A 26,454-nucleotide genomic window follows, 5' to 3' on the forward strand; every position below is an offset into this window, starting at 1 on the left:
TGACCCCTCACCCTCTCTTAATGGAAAAATACTGAAAGCCCAAGATGGGGGTAAGGTGACCAGATGTCTCAGTTTTATAGGGACAGTCCCAATATTTGGGGCTTTTTCTTATATAGGCTCCTATTACTCCCCACCCCCATATCAATTTTTCACACTTGCTGTCTGGTCACCCTAGATGAGGGTCTAGTACCAGGTGACATGATCACCTGACCCTGTAGTGTCAAAGCAGCAACACCGGCAGCTTCTCAGGAAGGCAGGAGATTAGTATTTCCAAGTCTTATTGTTCTTCTTAGTGGCCCATTGAGGCTGATTGCCTCCTGTCTCATGGGTGTTCCCCCAAATACACACACAGTTGTAATTGTTACAATATTCCTAACTTCAGATACAGAAATGATACATGTGTACAAATTGGATAAACACATTGAATAGATCATAACCTTTTCAATGATCCACACATGACCCATCTTGCATAAAACATATCTTAGTTATACCATATTCACATCATAACAATATTTCTATGAAGAATATGGGGTGTAACGTCAAACTTTGCATTCCTGATTTGCTTTCACATCTCTTCTAGCCAGTGAATTTGCTGGCATAATAGCTCTCAGATATAGCAAATTTTAAGTGAAAACCAGAGAATATTTTAGTCAGAAGATTTTGACTTCATAAAAACACACGTTCATACTGGAAGCCTGATTTTAAGATTATTCATTCAGCTAGAGTCTTATTAAAAGCTCATTGGCTTCAATGGATTTATGATCAGCGCCCTAGTCAGGGAACAGAAGCAATACCATGTGACCTGTATGGCCAATCAAACTAACCAACATAGCTTGAATTCTGGATATCAAATAACCACATTTAATTTGTTGGAAACAAGTGCCCAAGAATTAGTTGCAGGGAATATTTGGAGAATAGTTTACAATTAAAATTAATTGAAGAAAATGGAAGCAAATCGCAGACCACTTGCTGGCAGATGTGAAGGTTAAATTTATCAAGGAAAGTATTCTCTATTAGTTGTTCACTTAGCTTTAAAAGCCTAAGTTTATGAAAAATTTTAGATGCATATGCGCTAACCATTTCAGAATATATGACAGACTATGTCATATAGCAATCTGCCATCTGCCCACAAAGAAAGCATTATTTAAAAGAAAAAAATTAAGTCACAGCTGAAATATTTAGGTTATCTAAAAGAGAATGCAGCAAAAGATCTCTCCTCCTAAAAAATATGAAAAAACAAGTGTTACCAAATAGATTTTTCTGCTGAGTCACAGTATACATAAAGTCATGTTTTTCTTACTGTAGCTTTTTTTGTTTTGAAATATTTGGAAGTGCTTCAAATCGATTTAGATATCCATGAAGCATTACTTCCTGAAATTTTAGATGTTCAGCAGATCATTTATAGAACTTTACATGTTTTAAAAAGCATTATTTTTTTAGTTTATTATTGTAATCTGATCTGATGTGTTTTAGAATGTCATTTGACTGCTCTTAAAACAAGGAGTAATACTGAGGTGACTGTTACAAAACTTTTTTTTATAACCAATAGATCAAAAAAAGTTTTATGTAAAATCAGATGTTCATGGGCATTACTCAGAAAAACACAAGGGCCTGTCAGATGCCTCACTGAGAGACTAAAAACACTGATGGGCTGAAATCAGGTTAAAAGTTTTAAGCAGCCAGTAAAGAATGACAAATAATGGATGAGTGATGTTCCACTTCATCTACATTGGTTATAGAATAACTACACTGAATGACTTCTAAACTTACAATAATGGAGTTGTAAATGGAATGGTAGTGTAGTGTATCCATAATCAGAGCCTAATTTTAGACATTCCTGTAGTCAGACTATTAACATTTGACACACTAATTATAATCTGTCACATTTTGTTTTACAGTACAAACTCTGGGCCAGAGTCTTATATGATGTACACCTCTACCTCGATATAACGCTGTCCTTGGGAGCCAAAAAATCTTACCACGTTATAGGTGAAACCGTGTTATATTGAACTTGTTTCGATCCACCAGAGTGCACAGCCTCGCGCCCACGGAGCGCTGCTTTACTGCGTTATATCCAAATTTGTGTTATATCAGGTAGTGTTATATCGAGGTAGTGGTGTATGTTGGCATAATTCTATTTACTTCAACAGTGCTATGCCTGTGTATCTAATTTGAGGTTCTGGCCTTGTATTTTTTGTCTACTACAATACAGATGCTGCCAAATTCAAAGTATTATGCAAACCAGATGAGTTATACAGTATTTTCCAGGCTGAATTTTAATAACTTTTTATGTTTTATCATTAAAGTGTTAAGGTTTGATTTTCAGAAATGCTGAGCACCAACAGCGCCTATTGAATGGGAGCCAGGGGAGCTCAACAGCTCTGAAAGTTAGGTTCCAATAGACTGTCAGAATAGTCATTTTTATAAAGACCATCAATATTAAAATATATACCAGTGACAGAACTAAATTAATTAATTAATTAATGTGTATATTTAAGTAGTTTTATTCTGCTCTCAGACATAAAAGGTCAGATTTTCAAAAGAGTTCAGCTTCTGTTTAGGTACCTGAGAAAAGTAGGAGCTGCTGGCTCCTGATCACTTTTGAAAATGTGGCCCCAATATTGAGTGCAGAGCAACTGTAATAATCTGGCCCAAATTGCTCTCTACTGGAGCCAGTATTGGGATGACAATGGACAACCTCTTCCTGTACATGGATAAATGACAAACTTCCATCCTCTTGATTTTGAACTTCCCTGCTGAATTGTATAATGTCAATCACGTGATACTACTGTCCCATCTGAAAGAGATGGCAGGGGTCCATGGAAACACTTTGAAATTATTTGAATCCTTTCTGAAGGTATGACCCAGGGAGTCCCTCAATGCCTGCCAGCAGAAGGTACACTGTAACTCACATCAAGCCTGACACACTCATTTTCCCAACACACTGTTTTCATAATATGTATCTAGAAGGGGTCATATCATCTGCAAACTGGTAGCATGCTGGCCATTAATATTACTGCGTGGTGTGCATATAGGTGGTGTATAAGAAATTATAGCTCTGTGATGGAAATATGTTATTAAATGGCGTTGTGTGAGAAGTGCATAAACCCAACCTGATTTCCGATGTCTTCAATGTAAATTGAGCTTCAGAGGACTATAAAAAGTACATCTACATAGAAGGTAAATAAAGCCATCAAGCTTAATGAGCAGGTGGGATCTGCTTAATAACCACAATGAGGGATGGAGCCTGCACCCCCAGGAAGTCTTCCTAGGTCTTGAAACAGAAACAATAGAATTTTTGAACATCTAAGCCAGTGATGGGACTCAGCCTTGTGGTGCAGCCCCCCACAGCTCCCAGTAGCTGCGGTTCACTGTTACTGGCCAATGGGAGCTGGAGGAAGAGTTATACCCAGAGACTGATGGAAGACTAAATATCTGACATCAGGCTCCTCACCTGTGGGCTACCACAAGGCTGAGTTCTCTCCCAGATCCTATTCAATACCTGCATGCATCCAACAGGTGAAATTGTGAGACTTCATCATTTCATATGTAACCCTTCTGCCCCTCTGAGTTGGCAGCAACAAGGGCCGGGTTCAGTATCCAGGGGTTCCGTTTCAATAACCCAATGCCAAACCAGCTCGAGCCCCCACCCAGTGACCTGGGAAAATCTTACACACACCCCTAGGAGCTTCAAAGAGGCAATGCTTCCCCTCTCGCAAGCACAGAGTCTCGGTGTAGCAGAAAATATTTAATACATGAGATAAACAACAAACAGTAAATTGGGAAAAACACATCAACTAGAGTTCATAGACCAAACCGTGAGCAAAGACCCACCCCAGGAAATAGGGCTGTGTCCTCTTTCCTGGGCTCTTGAGTCCAGCAACCCCCAAATCACCCACAGTCCCAAAAGTCTCTGTCCTGGGTCAGTGCAGCCCCAAAGTTTGAGAGTCTATCTGCAGAGGTCTCCCCCCCCCCCAGCCTGGTAGAAAGGGGCACCTTATGTGGTCCAGGGCCAACTTCCCTGCCTCTCCGTGGGTTCTGCTCCCGCCTTCTCCACGAACTGCTCCGCTTTACCAGCCGCTCCACTCTGCTCCTTCAGCCGTCCTCAGAAACTGCTCCGCTCCGCCAGCTGCTCTGCTCCACCAGCTGTCCTGTGAGCTGCTCCAGTTGTCCCTGCAAACTGCTCGGCTCTGCTCGCTCTGTGGGCCGCTCCACCCATCTCACAGCTACTCCACTCTGCCAGCCGCTCCGCTGCCACCAGCTGTCCCGTGATCCGCTCAGCCGTCCCAACTGCTCCACTCCGCCAGCAGCTCTGTTCCACAGTATAGCTTTGGGCTCCCCACTAGTTAGCACAGTACTCAGTGCTCTCAGCTCAGTGATTTTAGCTTTTTAGTGATTTTCAGCTCTTAGTGATTCCAGCTCATAGTAGGGGAGCCCCAGTGCTGGTGCACCATTAGCCCAAAGTGATTTCAGCTCAGTAACCTGTATTTTAATTCTTAAGGGAATAAAAAAATCAACTCTGACATTCCACAGTGGAGAGAGGAGGGGCTAGAACTGGTGCTTCTGGCTCCACAAGGAGACTGCACCACCAGGCACAGATACCTGTCCCCAACCTCTCCCAGTTCTCTGGGTTTTGGAACCCATATCCCTTGTCTAGCAAGTACCACCCAACTGAGGGTGAGCAATTTGTCACCAAGCAGTCCCACAGCTTGGCAGTCTGGGATAGGGTAGGCGTGCCTATGCAAATACACTCTCTGAAATTCTTTCCACCAGATGTCAGTGTAGAGCTTATCCTGACTCTGCTTACACATATATCAACAATATGCAGATGAGACATAATTCTGCATGTCATTCAGAACATACTGATAATACCACTGCCAAAGCAGTTATCACATTATCTAGATGTGCTCTGCACATGGATGAAGACCTATCTTAATGTCTTCAGCAGTTGGGGATGCATGTCCACAAATCTTTGAAGCATTCTGTAGTCTAGATTCATCAGTGAGTATATCACAGAGCTCTCACAGAGCGGTATTTTTGAGAAACACATACATCTGCCTCCCACTATCTAGTAGACTGCATCCCATCTTTGCTTTTGATGACCCTGCACTTTGATAATACATTCCTTTGTTACTTCCTGTTTGGACTGAATCAATGCTATTTATTTGGGCTTGAAAGATCAGCCCTGAAAAACAGCGGTTGGTGCAGAATTCTGCAGGGCACCTCCTCAGCAACATGAGTCAGTGGAAGAACATCACCCCTGTATTACCCTCATGCTCACCCTGGCTCACTGCAGGAGATCATAGCCATTTTCAAGTATCTGGCCAAGATTTGCAAAAAAGACTTGTGATTCTGGATCCCTCCATTTTTGGGTGTCTGACTTGAGACACCTTAAAAAGGCTCAATTTTTCAAGGTTAGGTGCTCGGCACTTTCAGGAAATAAGACCCCTTTAAGGTGCTTCAAGTTGAACACCCAAAAATGGAGGCACCCAAAGTCACTAGTCACTTTTGAAAAATGTTGCCTCTGTGTTTATCTTCAAGGTGCTAAATGTTCTGACATACCTAAAATACTGCCTTTTCCTCCATGACTTTGACTGCTGTATTGCCCTGGAGGAATGGAACTAACCATTTCTTGCAGGAGTTGGTCCAAGATTGTGGAATTCACCCCTAACTAAGAACAAACAGAAATCTTAGTACTTCCAGTTCAAGTCCATAGGACATTTCTTAGGCCTGATGCTTTCCCACAAAACAACACAAAGTATATTAGTTTAATAATATTACATTTAAAATAATAAACACACACAACACTTCCCTTGGGGAGAAGAATGAAGAAGAAAATTCTTCTTGACAGATGTTAGTCTTCTTGTCTAGAAGGTGCGTGTATGCCACAATAACGGGTGTGGAATAAGATCCTAAACAGAACAGTTTATAATAGAATTGAAGTTAATGGCAATAATTCAATGGTCTTCAATGGGAGAAAAATTGGCCCAAAACATTTCTCCAGTTACGTGATGACCTTTGTGTTTATTTTCTATACACTTCTAATTACAAAATTATTAACGTGAAGAACTGAAAAAGAGCTCTGCATAGCTTGAAAGCCTGTCTCTTTCACCAACAGAATTTGGCCCAATAAAATATATGACCTCACCATCTTGTCTCTAATATCCTAGGACCAACACAGCTACAACAGCACTGCATACAACATTACAATTTAATTCTTGAGTTCTTCTGAAGCTGTCTCTGATATCTGTGTCTTTTATTAATAAAGTATGTGACTGATAGGCAGCAATTTGATATAAAAATTCAGAAGGCATTAATTAATAAAGTAGCAATAGCTATGTTATCCTTAAAAACAGCTATTATACTGGAATACATGAGGGTAGTCAATAGCATACACATCTTTAGCTTGTGAAAAATATGCTAGCCAGGAGTCTGTGAATTATATACTCAGATGTGACAAGTCTGAGAAAGAGTAGAGAATATTAGTAATGCTGAAGCCCTTAAATGAATACAAGGACATATCAGAGTGGCATTTATTAAGATAAATTCTGCCTTCCTACATTCTTAGATTTTTTTGAAAGAAAATTATTTTTATATACAAATGCTCTCAAAGTAATAGCAATGTGAGGTGGTGATATTTGGTGCGGATTCTTTGCAACACTGATTCCTCCCATAACTTAAGGAAAATATTGGCTAATGGGGACTATGTTGGTACAATTTATTTACACTTTGATTAGATTCTCGATAAATTCACTCACAGGGTCATAACGTCAGGATAAGAAATAAAAATCAGAATACTGTAGAGGTAAACGTGGAAAAAGATTAAATCGAGAGGTTCCTGAGGGATCAGTGCTACATACCTGCCACCAATCACAATTCTGGAAGAATAGCTGTGAATTCTTGTTTCTTCTGTGACAGTGGAATGGTCCTGGGCTGCTGGGAGCTGCTCTGGATTCTCTGTTGGCAGAAGTTACCTACTCTGTCCTCCTCTTCCTCATTCTCCCTGTCTCCCTGTTAGAACTGTAGGTTCCCACTCTATGCAGCAGAGTAGGACAGGCTGGCAGCACAGATAGAAGGAGATGAGGTCACTGATACACCCTGTTATCTCATCCACCTACTCACTTGCTCTCTCAATAGTTGCAGCAGCAACAATGGTAGGGAAGAGAGAGGGGCTGTGGTGAAGGGTGACATCTCAGGAGAAGAGTATCGGGAAGCTGAGGGAGGAGAGGAAGGGTCCTGAAAAGAAAGGAAAAGAAGGGATTGTGGGGGAGGGGGAAGGAAAGGGGTGTACCTCAGGAAGTAAAAGGAGAGGAGAGAGACGGTAGAAATATTACATAAAGATGCTGACAAATACTTTATCCTATATGTCTTTGAAAAACACAAACATCAGTAAATGTTTCATGGATTCATGTAGGCAATTACATGCACCACATATGCAATTACATGCACAAATTTTGTAACTGACTGAAGAAATCCCCATTTGAGCATGCAGTTGCCCATTTTGCATATGCTGCCGCATATTCTGCATGCAGTTACCTGTCTGCACTCATGCCTAGTGTGCACATGAAACCTATGCACAACGACAAGACTGAGGATAAAATTCAAGAAAAACGAAACCCCCAAATGCATTAAGAAAATTAACAGTAAAAAGCTGATAGAAAAAGACATTATAGCAGCAATTTCAAGCTGAACTTAAGAACAGGTTTCAGGTGCTACTTAGGCCTGGTCTACACTACGTGTTTATACTGATTTTAACAGCTTTAAACCAATTTAACGCTGCACCTGTCCACACGAGGCCCTTTATATCGATATAAAGGGCTCTTAAAACCGGTTTCTCTACTCCTCCCTAACGAGAGGAGTAGCCCTGAAATCGGTATTACCATATCCCACAGTGCACCACTGTGACCGCTCTGGACAGCAATCTGAACTCGGATGCACTGGCCAGGTAGACAGGAAAAGCCTCACAAACTTTTGAATTTCATTTCCTGTTTGCCTTGGAGAGCTCACCAGCACAGGTGACCACACAGAGTTCATCAGCACAGGTAACAATGCAGTCTCCTGAGAATCGAAAAAGAGCTCCAGCATGGACCACACGGGAGGTACTGGATCTGATCGCTATATGGGGAGAGAATTCTGTGCTAACAGAACTCCATTCCAAAAGACGAAATGAAAAAAACATTTGAAAAAATTTCCAAGGCCATGATGGAGAAAGGCCACACCAGGGACTCAGTGCAGTGCAGAGTGAAAGTTAAGGAGCTCAGACAAGCCTACCAGAAAACCAAAGAAGCAAACGGAAGCTCCAGGGCAGGGCCGAAAACATGCCGCTTCTACACTGAGCTGCATGCAATTCTAGGGGAGTCCGCCACTACTACCCCACCCCTGTCTGTGGATTCTGAGGTGGGGGTGGTAATCTCAGCCATGGCTGAGGATTCTGCGGACGGGGAAGATGAGGAGGAGGAGGAGGAGGAGGAGGAGGAAGAGGAGGACGAGCTTGCAGAGAGCACACAGCACTCCATTCTCCCCAACAGCCAGGACCTTTTTCTCACCCAGACGGAATTACCCACCCAGCCCTCCCAAGCCAGTAGCCCAGACCATGAAGCCATGGAAGCGACCTTTGGTGAGTGTCCCTTTGTAAATATAAAACATGGTTTAAAAGCAAGCATTTTTTAATGATTGATTTGCCCTGAGGACTTGGAATGCATTCTCGGCCAGTACAGTTATTGGAAAAGTTTGTTAACATGTCTGGGGATGGAGCGGAAATCCTCCAGGGACATCTCCATGAAGCTCTCCTGGAGGTACTCCAAAAGCCTTTGCAGAAGGTTTCTGGGCAAGGCAGTTTTATTCCGTCCACCATGGTAGGACACTTGACCACGCCATGCATGTAGCAAGTAGTCTGGTATCATTGCATGACAAAGCCTAGCTGCATATGGTCCCGGTGATTGCTGGCATTTGAGCAATATTCTTTCTTTATCTCACTGTGTTATCCTCAGGAGAGTGATATAGTTCATGGTAACCTGGCTGAAATTCAGGAATTTAATTAAGGGGACAGAGATGGCCATTCCTACTGAGCTGTTTGCCTGTTCTTAAAAGAAATCCTTCCTTGCAGGTAGCCAAGCAGGGGGAGAAGGGGAGAATGGCACTGAGCTTTTTCACATTTGGCTAGCAGGGATCTTCCCTGCTACCAGCCATGCGGTGGGGGGAGGGGTAAAGCAATCATCCCAGAGAATTGGATGGGGGGTGGTTTCTGCTGCTGCATGTTAACAGGAAAGAAGCAGCACTGAACGGGATTTGCTTGGTAGTTGGGAAAGGAGGGCACTGTGTATATGAAGGCTGCAGAAGCTGAAAGACAATGGCTTACCATGGCCACATGCAAGCTGAATTCTGCTGCCCAGATTTGCGTCTGTGAGATCTCTAACACCAGAGCCGCAGGCACTCAATATTAAGATGCAAAATGCAACCTTGTAGTGAAATCACATGTGCTATGTAAGGTGAATAGTGTTGTTCACCATAAAAGAGTATAAGCACTGTTCTGTAAAATGTATCTTTTTAAATACTTCTCTCCCTTTTGCCCCTCCCTCCTGTAGCTGCAAATTTTTCAAGCCTCCCTACTCCATCCCAAAGGCTATCTCAGATAAGGCAGCGGAAAAATAAGACTCGAGACGAAACGTTCTCGGAAATCATGGAAGTGACCCACAATGAAAGAGCTCATCTGAATGAGAGGAAGGACGTGGTATCAAATTACAGGAAAGATGCCAGTGAATGTGAGGACAGGAGGGACCAACGTGAGGAGAGGAGGGAAGCTCGAGATGAGAGATGGCGGCAGGAAAATCAGCGGTGGAGGGATGCAATGCTGGGGCTGCTGCGTGATCAAACTGACATCCTCCGACGTCTAGTGGAGCTTCAGGAACAGCAGCAGGGTCACAGAGTGCTGCTGCAGCCCCTGTGTAACCACCTTCACCCCTCACCATGTCCCATATCTTCCTCACCCAGATGTGTAAGAACACGTGGAGGAAGACTTCATGCACCCGCCCACTCCACCGCCATGGAGAGCCCAACCAAAAGGCTGTCATTACTTTGAAATTTTTTTAGTGGCCTTTTCCTTCCCTCCTATCCTCCTCCCAGACCACACCCGGACTACCTTGTCAGTTCTCTCCCTCTTTTTATAATGACTTTTTAATAAAGAATACATGATTTTTAAGCGATAGTGACTTTATTTCCTTAAGCAAGCCGGAATCGAAGGGGGAGGGTGGGTTGCTTACAGGGAATGAGTCAGTCAAGGGGCGGGATTCATCAAGGGGAAACAAACACAACAGTCACACCAGACCCTGGCCCATGATGAAACTGGTTTTCAAAGCTTCTCTGATGTGCATCGCTTCCTGGTGTGCTCTTCTAATCGCCCTGGTGTCTGGCTGCTCGTAATCAGCAGCCAGGTGATTTGCCTCAGCCTCCCACCCCACCATAAAGGTCTCCCCCTCAGTCTCACAGAGATTGTAGAGCACACAGCAAGCAGCAATAACAAAGGGGACATTGGTTTGGCTGAGGTCTGAGCGAGTCAGTAATGTGAGCTAGCGAGCTTTTAAATGGCCAAATGCACATTCTACCACCATTCTGCACTAGCTCAGCCTGTAGTTGAACAGCTTCCGACTATTATCCAGGCTGCCTGTGTATGGCTTCATGAGCCATGGCATCAAGGGGTAGGCTGGGTCACCCAGGATAACTACTGGCATTTCAGCATCCCCAACTGTTATTTTCTGGTCTGGGAAGTAATTCCCTTGCTGCAGCCGTTTAAACAGAGTAGCATTCCTGAAGACGCGAGCGTCATGAACCCTTCCCCGCCATCCCACATTGATGTTGGTGAAACGTCCCTTGTGATCCACCAGTGCTTGAAGCACCATGGAAAAGTACCCCTTGTGGTTTATGTAATGGGTGCCCTTGTGCTCCAGTGCCAAGATAGGGATATGGGTTCCATCTATTGCCCCACCACAGTTAGGGAATCCCGTTGCAGCAAAGCCATCCACTATGACCTGCACATTTACCAAAGTCACAACCTTTCGTTAGCAGCAGCTTAATGATTGCTTTGACTACTTTCATCACAGCAGACCCCACAGTAGATTTTCCCACTCCAAATTGATTCCTGACTGACAGGTAGCTGTCAGGCGTTGCAAGTTTCCAGAGGGCTATAGCCACTCGCTTCTCGACTGTGAGGGCTGCCCTCATCTTGGTATTCTGGCGTTTCAGGGCAGGGGAAAGCAAGTCACAAAGTTCCATGAAAGTGCCCTTATGCATGCGAAAGTTTCGCAGCCACTGGGAATCATCCCAAACCTGCAAAACTATGCGGTCCCACCAGTCTGTGCTTGTTTCCCCTGCCCAAAATCGGCATTCAATAGCTACAACATGCCCCATTACCAGCAGGAACTCCAAAGCACAGGGTCCTGCGGTTTGAGAGAATTCTGTGTCCATGTCCTCATCACTCTCGTCGCCGCTCTGCCGTAGCCGCCTCCTCCTCGCCTGGCTTGCAGGTCCTGGTTCAGCGCAGACTGCACGAGAATGCGTGAGGTGTTTACAACGTCCACAATTGCAGTCTTGAGCTGAGCAGGGTCCATGCTTGCTGTGCTATGGCGTTTGCACAGTTCACCCAGGAAAAAAGGCGCGAAACGGTTGTCTGCTGCTTTCACAGAGGGAGGGGTGAGGCTGTACCCAGAACCACCCACAACAATGTTTTTTGCCCCATCAGGCACTGGGATCTCAACCCAGAATTCCAAGGGGCGGGGGAGACTGCGGGAACTATGGGATAGCTACGGGATAGCTACCCACAGTGCAATGCTCCAGAAATCGACACTAGTCTCGGTACATGGATGCACACCACCAAATTAACGTGCCTAGTGTGGCAGCGTGCACTCAACTTTATACAATCTGTTTTACAAAACCGGTTTATGTAAAATTGGAATAATCCCGTAGTGTAGACATACCCTTAGATTGACTACAAAAAGTCAACATTGACATTTGATGGGCTTTTCTGCCTGATAATATGACTGCCACTGCCACAACTGAAGCTGGTTCCAGACAAAGAAACCTGAAGTCTGGATAAGTGAGTATGTACATGGAACTGCATGAAAGACAGGAAACAAGACAAAGCAAATGTTAACTCCTCAGAAAACACTTCAAGAAAAAAATAGTAGCAAAACTTCTTTCTAAAACAAATGACAGAGCAATAAAAAGAAGCATGAGAAGTGACAAGAGGAAGTACTTACCTAACATTGCCAAAGAAGCTGAAGCGTCTGGTAATGAGTAGGCAGTAAAACATTTTATCAGTTTAACAAGGTCCTCGTAACTAGCAAGTTTATACATGGTTGAAAATGAGCATTACAGAGCACCACTGTGATATGCCTGGTTTAAGAACCTAGAGAGAGAGGCTCATACAGCATACCCATATGTCATCTTATCTATGTACCTCCATTCTGGAGAGCTTGTCAATAGCGGCTGAATTGGTTGCTATGGAGAACTGGACACTATATCTCCTGTTCTGTAATTTCCTGAATGTGATGCTGTATGAGAATTCCCATTTCGTAATGGATTATAATACACACAAAAACACTACATTAATAGGACATTCCAGTTGCAAAATCAAGGACTCAGAAGGTAGGAAATGCCAAATTAAGGCTGCATGTGCAACCTTAATCCTCAACCCTTGTGCATATGCGTTATGCTTGTCTTTAGTTACGTCATCACATCCTATTTTTTCCACAAAACCCATTCCCCATTCAGTACACAGGATGGATGTGGTGCTCAATTGATGAGCAGCTATACAACATTTTGTTTTATCCTCATTGTTCAGTGTGTCGCCACAGGCCTTATTTACTGCACACTATTCAAACCCTGCTGTGAAGACATAACTATTATTTAATTTCTTCCTGGGCTTTTTTATGGTGCCTATCAATGTACTATCTGAGTGCTTCAAAAACAATTTATTTTCACAACATTCTCTGAGGTGAGGAGGTGGCATTATCCGCATGTTTCAGCTGCTGAGCCGAGGCACAGAGAGATTAAGGTCAAAAGTGTCCACTACTTTTGGATGCCCAATTTGAGACATCTAGGATTGGATGTCTCAGAGTACATAGCATCACACTGCACTATGTGATGGGGTGTCCACATAATACAAGGCCTGAACAGGTAAAATAGGTCAATTAACCTCACAGGATGCACCTGGAGGAAAGGCAAGGGCTGATAATGGCAATGGTTGGTGAAGCCCAGCAAGGGGAGGAGTCGGAATAGGCTTATAAAGTGAGCAAAATGGTAGTAAAAGAGGGCTCTAGGGAGGAGCTCTGCAGTCACTCCTTAGGGAGGAGGGGAGCTGGAAGGAGCAAACCCAAGAAGTAGCATAAGCGTTGAGATCCAAGCTCTGAAAGGAAGGTCAGCCAGAAGGTTTGGGTGAGAAAGGACTGAATAAGGCTAGGTAGGCAAGAGCCCAGGTAAACAGCAGCTGAGTCAGAGCTTGAGCAGACCATGATTGCTGGGCATAGGGTCTCTGGGCTGGAACTTGGACTAGGGAGGCCTGGGTTCCCCTGCTGGTCACTGGAAGAGAGGCATGGACTGGGAAGTGGATAGGAAGACTGCCTGAGACTGCAGATGGACTATTTGGCTGGTGGGCCTTTGCTACTCCAAAAGGGGAGAACTATAGCAACCTGGTCAGGGGGCTGAGTCACAAAGAGGGAATAACCTGAGTTCAGACAGAGAGAGAGAGAGAGCATGGAGCAAGCAACCAAAAAAGTCAGATTGGTCAAGAGCTTATCCCCAGAAGAGTCACAAGGAGGTACCCCAGTGGTGAGTAGCAAACCCTGTGACACATACACATTGTTCAAAGCACAGCTCCCACTGACTTCAGCCGCAGCTCAGCACTTTCCCAAATCAGACATCAGTGTCAAGTCAGGCACCCAGAAAATGAGGAACACATGATAAGTGACCTCCAGTGAAAAGTTTGGTTTCACTGATTACCCAGCATCACATAGGAACTCTATGGCAGTGGAAGAGCTAGAATCCAGTTTTCCAGGCCAGCATTCAATAATCTTAGCCACAAGACCCTCTGTTTTCCTTCCTGAAGTTGCTCTGGCTGAAGACGATCAGCTGGCCTGCCTCCATCCACCCACTCTGGGACTGTTGCAGCAAACTTTTATTGCAAGTGGGTGCACATGCCCCCTTGATCTTTGTCCCCCAACCCTGTTTGTACTGGCTAGAGGGCATCCTCCTTCTCCCCCTGCCTGCCCACCAGCCCCTCCAACTCACGCTTTGCAACACCCTTCCAATCTGGCATGGTCCCCCTCCCCACTTGCAGTTTGCTGCTTCCCCTCCCACTTCATGTGGGGAGTTGTTACCTCCCTCCCTTCCCCTTTGCTGTTTGTTACCTACTTCCCACTGCCCTGCCTGCCCCTCCCCCTTTGCTGTTTGTCTGCCTACCTCCTCTGCCCTACCAGACCCCACCTTGTTGTTTCCTTAGCATTCCCAATCCAGACCCTTTGCTTTGTCCCCTAGCCAGCCATTTACTGTTTGTCCCCTGCCCCTCCCAGGCTCACTTGTCCCCTGCACCTGCATACTCCCTTCCCACAAAATTTGTTTGAATTCCCCCATCTCACACATATTGCTGCCTCTCACTCACAGCGCAGCCAGAGGAGCCAGTTCCCTCTTCCAACACTGCCTACTGGGCCCCCACACTCCTTTCTTTAGTCCATGAATCACCTCTGGTTTTTGTCTTCACCCTCCTCCCCTGCACACAGCCTAGGGGGGAGGAGCAGTTAGCCTCTGTTTTCCCTACACCAGGGTTGGGCAAATTTTTTGGGACGAGGGCCACATCTGGGTCGGGAAATTGTATGCAGGGCCAGGGCAGGGGGTTGCGGTGCAGGAGGGGGTGCGGTGTGCAGGAAGTGGCTCAGAGCAAAGGATTAGGGCAGAAGAGGGGTGTGGGGTGTATGAGGATGATCAGGGAAGGGGGTTGGGGTGCAGGAGGGGGCTCAGGACAAGGGGTTGGGGTGCACAGGGGTTCAGCAGGGAGCTTAGGGCAGGAGGTTGGGGTACAAGAGAGGTGCAGGAGGGGGCTCAGGGCAGGGGGGTTGGGGTGCAGGAGGGGTTCAAAGTGTACAAGGGGGCTCAGAGCAGGGGTTTGGGGTGCAGGAGGGGTGCAAGGTGCAGGCAGGGGGCTTAGGGCAGGGAGATGGGGGGCAGGGTGCAGGAGGGGTTTGGGCTCCGGCCCGACACCGCTTAACTAAAGCGGCTCCGGGGTGGCAGCAGCATGCACTGGAGCCAGGGCAGGCTCCCTACATGCCTGCCCTGTCCCCCTCCCGGCACCACTCCAGGAAGTGCTGCGGCCGCTGGGGGCAGAGGGCTCCGTATGCGCTGCCTTTGTCGCACCTCCAGGTACCTCCCTTGAAGCTCCTATTGGCCACGGTTCCCCATTCCCAGCCAATGAGAGCTGCAGGTGATGGTGCCTGAAGGTAAGGGCAATGCATAGAGCCCTTTGCCCTCCCGCTCGGGGGCCACAGGGACATGGTGCTGGCTGCTTCCGAGAGTGGCGCCACGGAGGGCAATCTCACATGCCGGATCCAAAGCCCTGAGGGTCCAGATTCGGCCTGCGGGCAGTAGTTTGCCCACCCCTGCCCTACACCAACCATTCCCTTTATCATTTCTATCTCCCCGACACGTTACTGTTCCTGTCAACTGCCCTCAATGGTGGACCCTGACTTGGCAACCTGTGAAGCTTCCACTCTGGTGGCTTCATCCGGGAGGCCCTCATTTTTGCCCTATCTCATGTCCAGCTGAACGGATGGGCCCCACTGCTGATAAAATTCCATTGGATGAGGTCTGTAGAGGACAGAGTTGCTGTGACATCCAAAAGCCTAGGAGAGGGCCAATCTCAAGGGGACACCACCCCTCAATCTGTTGCCCCATCCCTGCTCTACCCCCAATCCCATCAACCATGCCTTGGATGCCAGCCTTCCAATGACATAACCATAGAGAGTTGGGTACTAGTAAGGGGATAAGCATGGCAAGCAACAGCTGTAGGGCCCAGCACCTCCCTCTTAAAGAGGGGGAGGAGGCCTCCCATAAGGCATCTGGGGGGCTGCCGCTGGGCCTGCTTCCATGCCCCCTCAAAATTTCCTCTGATGGAACTGCCTGAGGAGGCTTTGGCAGCAGAGGGAGGCGATGCTGCCCCCCTTCTGGAGTCCTTTATGGAGAAGGTCTCAGAGTGAGCTTCCATGCTGCTGTCTATAATCCCCCCATCCCAACTGGTGCTGAGGTGGAGCCCGCCTCAGTCACTGGTGGGGAGCTTTCCTTATGGCAGGTGAGGGTCTCCAAGCCATCTCTGAGGAGAACAAGGCCTGGGCATGACCCCTATAGTCCAGGAGGAAGAGGACCCATTGCCAGCAAGCACTGAGTCCACGGCAGTGATGGGTAGCAGGCAAGGTCCCTCCTACCCATGCTTTAGGATATCTGGTGGGGTGCAAGTTCACTGCTCTAAGTGTTTTTCTTTCTGCCACTGATCCCTCCCTGCAGAAGAATTGGATCTGTCTAAAGGCCAGGATGTCTGACTGGTTGCAGAGGTGAATGGGACTGATGCAGAGCCTCTCTCTTTGAGTAAGGATGCTGATGATGAGCCAGATAGTCCTGTCCATGCTCCGGCACTGGTTCAACATCCAGAGCCCACCCCAGGGATCCTAGCCTACCTCCAGAAGAATAGCCTGGAGTTTTTCTGGCTGGGGCTACAGTGTCTCTCTGCAGGTGCCATGAGTCTCCTCTTGGGGGAGGACAGATAGGGCCTTGTCTGCACCCACAGCCAGGTCCATGCCTTCTGACTTCAGGGTCTGCAGAGACTCTGTTGCAGAACATGTACTCCAGCATAAAGCATTCTGGTACATGCCTTTCTCCATGGCCTCTGAGGACTCCAATATGAGTAGCAGCTCTTTTATCTCCACCTGAGATCTCTCTCTGAGCCGGAAGCCACCCTAGCCCTCTGCAGCTTTTCATCAGGCCCCCTGTCCCATGAGCCTCCCCAAATGCTCCCAACACACCACCTGAATCAGCTGGACAACATCGAGCTGTTCTGTCTCCCAGCTGTGCCCAGAAAACATCTGTATGTGTTTTTACTTCACAGCATCCACTTCCTCGCCCTCCTGTCCCACCCCAACACCATGTAAGGGGACCTGCTGCCACCAGAGGAGGGTAAGGAACCTCAGTGGGCCAGCCTGTACTCCACTCTGGTTTGACAGCCCACCAGGAATATCAGTTGGCTACTCCTCCACAGAGCTGTGAGCACAGACATGTGCCTGGCATGGTTCACGATCTCCTCCAACACCTAACTCTTTTTGTGATGAGAGTGAGACCCTGGCACACATCTATGGAAGGTGCCTCAGGTTCCAGCCTCTCTTCCAGCTCCTCTAGAACCTCTTGCTGAGGTTCTGACTTCACTTCTCCCAACACCTCCCAATCCACTCATACCTCACTTGTGGCCCCACAAAGTCACAGGACCTCCTCATCAGCCTCCTCCTGGCACCAGCCAAGATGGCCATCCATCATTTCAGATGAAGAAAGCTGGATGGATAGGGGTATTCTACAAGTGTGGGAACCTATTTTCTTTCCCTTGTTTGACCTCCTGGCTGAGCAGAGTTCCTCTGGGTAGTGTCCACTGACTCCTTAGGTGCCTTTGAGGAGCAGTGGGCACTGTCGGGGGTTCTCTGCTCAATGTCCCTTTGGTTCTCTGAGCTTTACCCTTGAACCTTAATTCCTGTCCCTGTTTTTTCATTTGTTGTCCCCAGTATTTTCTTGCAGCTTCAATGGCCTCTCCCCATCAGTTGAGGGCAAGGGCCTTTAGCTTTGGTCTGGCTTAGCTCTGCCAGCTCCCAACAACCACAATAGGTACACACCTTCCAATTTCTGCAACAAAGAAGGTGGGAGACTGACAGAAAACATCCTTCTTCACTACACACACTTATCCCCAGAATATCATCCATCCTATGCATTGAATGAGGCATGGGTTCTGTGGGTGGAAAAGCATGTGGCCATGTAATTAAAGACTGCATCATAATACATACACACAAAGGGGCTAAATTAAGATTACACAAGTAGCCTTAATCCTGGCATTTCCTAATTTTTGAGTAATTGATTCTGATACCTTAACGTTCTTTCAGCATAGATTTTGGGTGTAATTTCTTGTTTTAAAAAAAGAGAAAAAAATAACAGAAATTCCACCATTTGGCATCATACTGACACCCACATGGGTCAGCAGCAGCAATGGAACCTTTAGATCCACAACATAGACCTCTTCCACTTGAGTTAATGGAATAACTGATAACAATAGTAGATTGTTATCCTCAGTGTGGAGCAGCACTAGAGTGGGATGAGACACACACACAGCCAGTGGGTTTCACAGATATTTGGTGATAGCAGAGGAATGGTCAGACTCAGGAAATTTGGGTTCCATTCCAGGCTCTGGAGGGGAGTGTACTCTAGTAGTCACAGACCCTTCTTGTTTCCCCAAGCTTGACTCCTTCTGCCCATTCCCTCCAACCTCCCCAAGTCCCGTTCTCCTTGCCTACCCAGTCCAAGTCTTCACTCCTCAGGCTTTCCACCCAAGTCCCTTGGCCAGCAAGTTCTCCCTCCCAGCTCCTCATTCAATTTCTCTCTTTTCTCCTGCCCAGCTTCCAGTCAGCCTCCTCCCCACCCATTTCCTCCCACAATGTCTTTTTGTCTAGTCTCATTCTCCCATCCCCCACCGCCTCCCCCTGTCTGTTTGTCCAGTCAGTCCCACCTCTCCCACAGAACCCCTTTTCCCACCACCACCATTCCTCTCCACTGGTTCCCAGTCCAAATCTCTACTCGATGCACCCAGTCCCAGGCAGCTTACCCAACCATTTCAAGTCTCCTTCTACCAGCTCTCAGTTTCTCTTCCTCCTCTCCCTACCCCAATTCAATCTTACCAGGCTCTTTGATCCAATTTACTCCTTATTCTCTGCCCTCCATGGTCCAGCTCTTGTCCACTCTGCATTTGTGATAAATGTAGGGGCTGGAGGGAGCTCCCTTTTATGAATACCCAACCAGTCAGTAGCTATAAAATCCCTCTTAGTAGCTGTTTGCTAATTGCTCTACCTGTAACGGGTTAAAAAGTCTCACTGCTATGCATAGGTAAAAGGAAGTGAGTGGACACCTGGCCAAAGGAGCCATTGGGAAGGCTAGAACTTTTTTAAATTGGAAAATGACTTCCCTTTTGTCTGTCTGTTGTTGTTCTCCCGGGGAGAGAGGATAGGGAAGAGCTATGCTGTAAGAAGCTTGGGCCAGGTAGGAAAAATCATCAGTATCATAGCTAGAAATTACTCATTTTAAACCCCAGATATGTAAGTAGATCCGGAAATGTCTAGGGAGATGTGATTAGGTTTATTCCTTTTATTTCTTTATGGCTTGTGAATTCATCTGTACTAACCCCAGGTGCTTTGGTTTTGCTTTTAACCTTTAAATTGGACCTCAAGAAAGCTATTCTTGATGCTTAATCCTTGTAGTTGTTTTTTTTTAATCTAGCAATAGCCTGAGTTCCCAGATGTATTTTTATTTTTTTAATCAATAACATTTACCTTTTTTAAAAACAGAATTGGATTTTTTGCGTCAAAGAGGTTTGTGCACATGTTGTTTAAATAGCTGGTGGCAACAGTTGATTTCTTTTGTTTTTCTTTCTCAGCTCTTCCCCTGAAGGGGGGTGTGAAAGGGCTTGAGGGTACCCCACAGGAAGAATTCCCAAATGCACCTTCCTGGGCTCTCACAGGGGTTCTGCACTTGGTGGTGGCAGCATCTACCAATCCAGAGACAGAGAAAAGCTGTAAACTTGGGAGTTTAATACCAGCCTGGAGTGGCCAGTATTAATTTTTAGAATCTTTACAGGCCCTCACCTTCTGCACTCAAAGTGCCAGAGTGGGGAATCAGCCCTGACAGCATTCAAGTCAGGAGGCTTCCTCCTCCATGCTGTCTGGGTATTAGTAGGGAGTTCACCAAGAGCACAAGATAGTCAAGCTCCCTGTTCTCAGTTCTGGTGCCCAGCCCAACCTCTGCCCAGAACACCCAGGAGCTGCAATTTCAAGGAAAGTCCAGCTTCTCCCCTATAGCCCTGGGCTCTGTGAGGAGGGCACATGCACAATTTGGTCAACACTAGGTGCTGTGAGGGGATGGAGCATCCTCAGTAATGAAGGAATCTTCAGAGATTTTAAGCTGCTAAACTCTAAAAAGTCTCTACTGAGTATGTGCCAACTGCTATTTTTCAAAGGTTTATAATTTGGCCATATTAGAGCAGCTTTTCACAGGAATAGCAACAAGCACATCCCTGACACAAAGGTGACTCTCCTATCAATTTTCTAGTCCCCTTCCCAAAACATGGTAGTGCTACAGATGGTCACCAGAATTTTTTTAAATGGCAAAACATTTTTTCCCTAGCTATTTTCTTGGCAATAGCTGAACCATTTTGTTTGAATAATTCCAAAATAATTCATTCTGTGGCATTGGATCTGGCATGGAAAATTTCAGCCCAAATATTAACATTTGGCAAGCTATACGCAACTGAAAACAAGCTTTTATGTGGGAAAGGGTGTGCAATGTTAATAATGGGCAGCACTACCAACCTGGCCTTCCTATAACAATGATTGGTGCTAAAAGACATACTATTTACAATGATACCAAGAAAGATCATATTCTAAAGCATAAATACAAGGGGATAGAGCTATGGTTGAATTTACACCTTCACCTCTGCCTTTCTTGATCTTGGAGTTTTTGATTTCTCAATCTTAAGGTTTCATGAACAATTAAGTCACTGTACTCTGCTTACCAACCCTAATGAGATAAACTAAATTATATTTAAGAGACACATATGTCTCCAAGTATTGTAATCAACTTATATTTCAGGAAGGTCTCACCTTACATGAGATGTGGAGTTGTGATAAACTGCAAAATTATTGTCACATGGTTTGTAATGTGAAGATTGCATAGGTTAATATGTACCTGTCCACCAGTCAGTATTTATTGTTGTTCTCAATTCCCAAATGAAGTGTTTTGATCTTTGGATACTGCTTAAGGGACAACACAGAGGATGACTGCTATTCTTTGGAAGAAAGAAAGTTGGTGGAATGTATCCCAACAAAGAAGCTGTTCTTTGAGACTGCAACAGAGTTTCATGTATTTTAGGACATTTAACAGCCATTCCTGGATTATATAAAAAGCATGAAACTTCATATATCAAAAATGTGATCTAGTATGCTAAGCATAGGATTTTATTGGTATCCTTTTTTTAAAAAGGAATCTGTATTATATATCTAGTTTGATTGATGGGCACAATAACTTGGCATACATCTCAGAAAAAAGTATGTAAAACCTTTATAATTCAGATTGGCTGTAAAAATGTCCTTTAGATTATTCTTTTGAAAATGATGGATACTGGGTATGTTTATGATCTCTGCATATAGTAAATTATGCATCCGTAGCAGCATTGTAACAGTGCACTAGGGACAGGTATTCCCTGCTGCTGTTCTCATTGACTGGAACACAGATTCCAGCAGAAAAATATGATTGTATTTCCAATGGGAATGTGGTGATCTGGACAGCATGACTTCCAAAGGAAAACTGGCCGAATTCAGAAGTGTTATTAGGAATAGCAGAATAAATCTGAGCTATAGAATTAGAGATGGAAAAGATGTCTCAGGCCACACAGTGCATCACACTTCAGTACAGGAGATAATTTAACTCTTTGGAATCATATCTTTTAAAAACACAATCACATTTGAATGACAATTCAGCCTTATGTTTTCTCAATTTGTTCATTATTTATTTGGGATTAAGTCTGGTTTACTGGTCCATCACCGTCAGTATCAAACTTATTTTCCGAACTGAAGATCATTACCCCCATTTGCTTTTTCCCTAGTATTCCGGGACCTTTCTAGTTTTCTGTGACATTTCCAAGTCCGTTTTTCAATAATATTAAGTTAATTCACTCAATGTGTCATTCAGGCCCATTCTTAGCTGTCCACACTGCTTTTCTTTATTTTTCTTGACTATGACAGATTTTTAATTATTCAGTATCTCTCAGCCATTTAGAGAGATCTCAGACTCCTTTGCATTTAAATATGGTCATGGCATATTTTTTCTTCTAGTATTTATTTTTTTCCTGATGTATTTGAAAATGACTTTCCCATTTCTCTTACCCCTTTGGCTAGACCAGCACTCAGTCTGCTTTTTTAGAAATTCACTCATTCTAGACATTCTTCATTCTGTGCTCAGATACAGCGGGGCTGGATGGCAGCATAAAACCCTAAAATAAAAGCCCTATTTGTGGCCGTGCCAGTCTAATCTGATTCTGTATTTGGTTCTCAACTCTGATGCTCCTCAAGTTCCAGTGTTAGTTTTTATTAGAGATGGGCAGAGACTTAAGTTCTCAGTCTGAACCCATCTCTAATTTTATGGGGTTTTCCTTTAATCCCCATGTCCGAGCAGTCTTTGTGAAAGGAGTTGTGTGCTGAGCATCTTCCTTGGCTTCTTGTTTTTCAGAGGAGTTATAACATATTGTGCGAAAGTTATGGGCTCAGTCCTCTACTGTGTCAGTCTCTGCTGAATTCAGTAAAGGTGGAAGAGTCACAGAAGAACTGGCTGCAGCCCTCCAATCTTGGAAACATTCAGGGTTTGGTTTGGCCCCAGCCTAATTTAAACCACCCTCTGGGTTGCTCTAAACTACATCCCCATTGCAATAGCCTCCAAGTTGCCATCTACCAACTGGGGATTGCCAGAATGCTTACCACACATCCACCTGCCCCCAGGGAGTGGTACAGGGCTGGCTACACCAGCTTTATGCAACACGAGCATTACCCTTATGTCAGAGAGGTCTCAGCTGGCTGTTGAAGACAGTTACTAGTATATATCCCTGTTACAGCACTAGTAGGAGTCATCGTGGCTCAGGACTAAGACCCTTGATTTGAATACCGACCACAACATGCTCACTAAGGTTCCCCCCCCTGCAAAATCCTGAGCATCTTCCACTCCCTTTTATTCAGTTTCTTAATACTTAAATTCATCTCTCTTAATTTCCCAGAGTTTTCCTCCCTGGAGTTCAATACAATTGACCTGCTGCATTCTGCCCTAGCATTACTCAGCATCACATTGTAACTGACCCTTGCATGGGTTCCTGGGGAAGAAATATACAAGGAGACAACTCATTCCGCTGCTTACATGCAGTGACAATTGCAGAATCGTACAGGCACGACTTTCTCTATGTGGCCCTAGTGGCACACACTGAGCAAAGAGAGTGGCAAGAGATGGGGAGAAGGCAAAGCCATTGTCTCACCTCATCTACACTGACCCAAAGAGCAGGCAAGGCATAATGGAGCAAGCAGACCACAGCAGCCTAATGGACCATGTAGACTGTGCACCTTCCCTGTGCCTTAATCAGTATGAAGCAGATTGTGATCACTGATGTGATTCACTCCTCTTCTTTCTGGATCATAAGTTTGGCCTTGGGTAACCTGAAATCCACTCTGAAGTCCACACTGCTGAGAGAGCAATACAGTGGTGCACAGACAATCCAGGAAGTTTTTGGAAAGTGTAGAGGACAATTTCCTGGTGCAAGTGCTGGAGGAACCAACTAGGAGCGGAGCTATTCTTGACCTGCTGCTCACAAACAGGAAAAAATTAGTAGGGGAAGCAAAAGTGGATGGGAACCTGGGAGGCAGTGACCATGAGATGGTCGAGTTCAGGATTCTGACACAAGGAAGAAAGGAGAGCAGCAGAATATGGACCCTGGACTTCAGAAAAGCAGACTTTGACTCCCATAGGGAACTGATGGGCAGGATCCCGTGGGAAAATAACATGAGGGGGAAAGGAGTCCAGAAGAGCTGCCTGTATTTTAAAGAATCCTTATTGAGGTTGCAGGAACAAACCATTCCAATGTGTAGAAAGAATAGAAATATGGCAGGAGACCAACTTGGCTTAACAGTGAAATCCTTGCTGATCTTAAACACAAAAAAGAAACTTACAAGAAGTGGAAGATTGGATAAATGACCAAGAAAGAGTATACAAATATTGCTCAGGAATGCAGGAGTGAAATGAGGAAGGCCAAATCACACATGGAGTTGCAGCCAAAAAGAGATGTTAAGAGTAACAAGAAGGATTTCTTGTTAGCAACAAGAATAAAGTCAAGGAAAGTGTGGGTCCCTTACTGAATGAGGGAGGAAACCTCATGACAGAGGATGTGGAAAAAGCTAATGTACTCAATGACTTTTTTGCCTGTCTTCACGAACAAGGTCAGAACTGGGCAGCACATCATGGGGAGGAGGTGACCAGCCCTCTGTGGAGAAAGAAGTGGTTCGGGACTATTTAGAAAAGCTGGATGAGCACAAGTCCATGGGAACGGATGCGCTGCATCCGAGGGTGCTAAAGGAGTTGGCAAATATGATTGCAGAGCCATTGGCCATTATCTTTGAAAACTCATGGCGAACGGGGGAGGTCCCGGATGACTGGAAAAAGGCTACTGTAGTGCCCACCTTTAAAAAAGGGAAGAAGGAGGACCTGGGGAAGTACAGGCCAGTCAGCCTCACCTCAGTCCCTTGAAAAATCATGGAGCAGGTCCTCAAGGAATCAATTCTGAAGCACTTAGAGGAGAGGAAAGTGATCAGGAACAGTCAGCGTGGATTCACCAAAGGCAAGTCATGCCTGACTAACCTAATTACTTTCTATGAGGAGATAACAGGCTCTGTGGATAGGGGGAAAGCAGTGGACATGTTATTCCTTGACTTTAGCAAAGCTTTTTGATACGATCTCCCACAGTATTCTTGCTGGCAAGATAAAGAAGTATGGGCTGGATGAATGGACTATAAGGCGGATAGAAAGCTGGCTAGATTATCGGGCTCAACGGGTAGTGATCAATGGCTCCATGTCTAGTTGGCGGCTGATATCAAGCGGAGTGCCCCAAGGGTCGGTCCTGGGGCCGGTTTTGTTCAATATCTTCATTAATGATCTGGAGGATGGCGTGGACTGCACCCTCAGCAAGTTTGCAGATGACACTAAACTGGGAGGAGTGGTGGATACACTGGAGGGTAGGGATAGGATACAGAGGGACCTAGACAAATTAGATTGGGCCAAAAGAAATCTGATGAGGTTCAACAAGAACAAGAGCAGAGTCCTGCACTTAGGACGGAAGAATCCCAGGCACTGCTACAGACTAGTGACTGAATGGCTAGGCAGCAGTTCTGCAGAAAAGGACCTAACGGTTACAGTGGGCAAGAAGCTGGACATGAGTCAACAGTGTGCCCTTGTTGCTAAGCAGGCTAACAGCATTTTGGGCTGTATAAGTAGGGGCATTGCCAACAGATAGAGGGACGTGATCATTCCCCTCTATTCGGGAATGGTGAGGCCTCATCTGGAGTACTGTGTCCAGTTTTGGGCCCCACACTACAAGAAGGATGTGGAAAAATTGGTAAGAGTCCAGCAGAGGGCAACAAAAATGATTAGGGGGCTGGAGCACATGACTTATGAGGAGAAGCTGAGGGAACTAGGATTGTTTAGTCTGCAGAAGAGAAGAATGAGGGGGGATTTGATAGCTGCTTTCAACTACCTGAAAGGAGGTTCCAAAGAGAATGGATCTAGACTGCTCTCAGTGGTACCAGATGACAGGACAAGGAGTAGTGGTCTCAAGTTGCAGTGGAGGAGGTTTAGGTTGGATATTAGGAAACACTATTTCACTAGGAGGGTGGTGAAGCACTGAAATAGGTTACTTAGGGAGGTGGTGAAATCTCCTTTCTTAGAGGTTTTTAAGGTCAGGTTTGACAAAGCCCTGGCTGGGACAATTTAGTTGGTGTTGGTCCTGCTTTGAGCAGGGGGTTGGACTTGATGACCTCCTGAGGTCCCTTCCAACCCTGATATTCTATGATTCTGTGATAAGTGTGGTCCTACTCTGAAAAAGTAACTATCTGAAAACGTCACCTTCTTGTTCAGTTCCCTGTGTATAGGCCAAGTCCTATCTGCTGAGTTTACTGACATAAAATACAGTTTTTACTTCAGTTTGCCCTGCAGAGCCCACACAACTAAGAGTGAGTGAAAATTAGCATCTATTCCACTAATGTTTTGTTTACCCCATTCTAGTCAATTACACCTGTGCAAAGCCAGGCTGTAAAGGTGCTGCTCGGGGAAAACTTTTAGTTGCTCGTGATGATACATGACAAGGAAACAGTCCAGGCTGATTTTCGGAGAGCAGGCTGAGTTTGCAGATTGGCAGTTAAAGAAAACATCCTTTTCCTTGTAAATGGAGCAAATTTGATAGGGAAATCTTTGAGACATAGTAAACATGGAGCCTCAGGATGTCATTTTTACAGAGGCACTTTTAAGAGTGGAACTGCTCTTTAATGATCCATGTGTGGATGTGTTTGTTACACAGCAGATGTCTGGGTCGTTAAG

Source organism: Gopherus evgoodei, chromosome 2, assembly GCF_007399415.2.
Source record: "Gopherus evgoodei ecotype Sinaloan lineage chromosome 2, rGopEvg1_v1.p, whole genome shotgun sequence".
Classification (NCBI taxonomy): domain Eukaryota; kingdom Metazoa; phylum Chordata; order Testudines; family Testudinidae; genus Gopherus; species Gopherus evgoodei.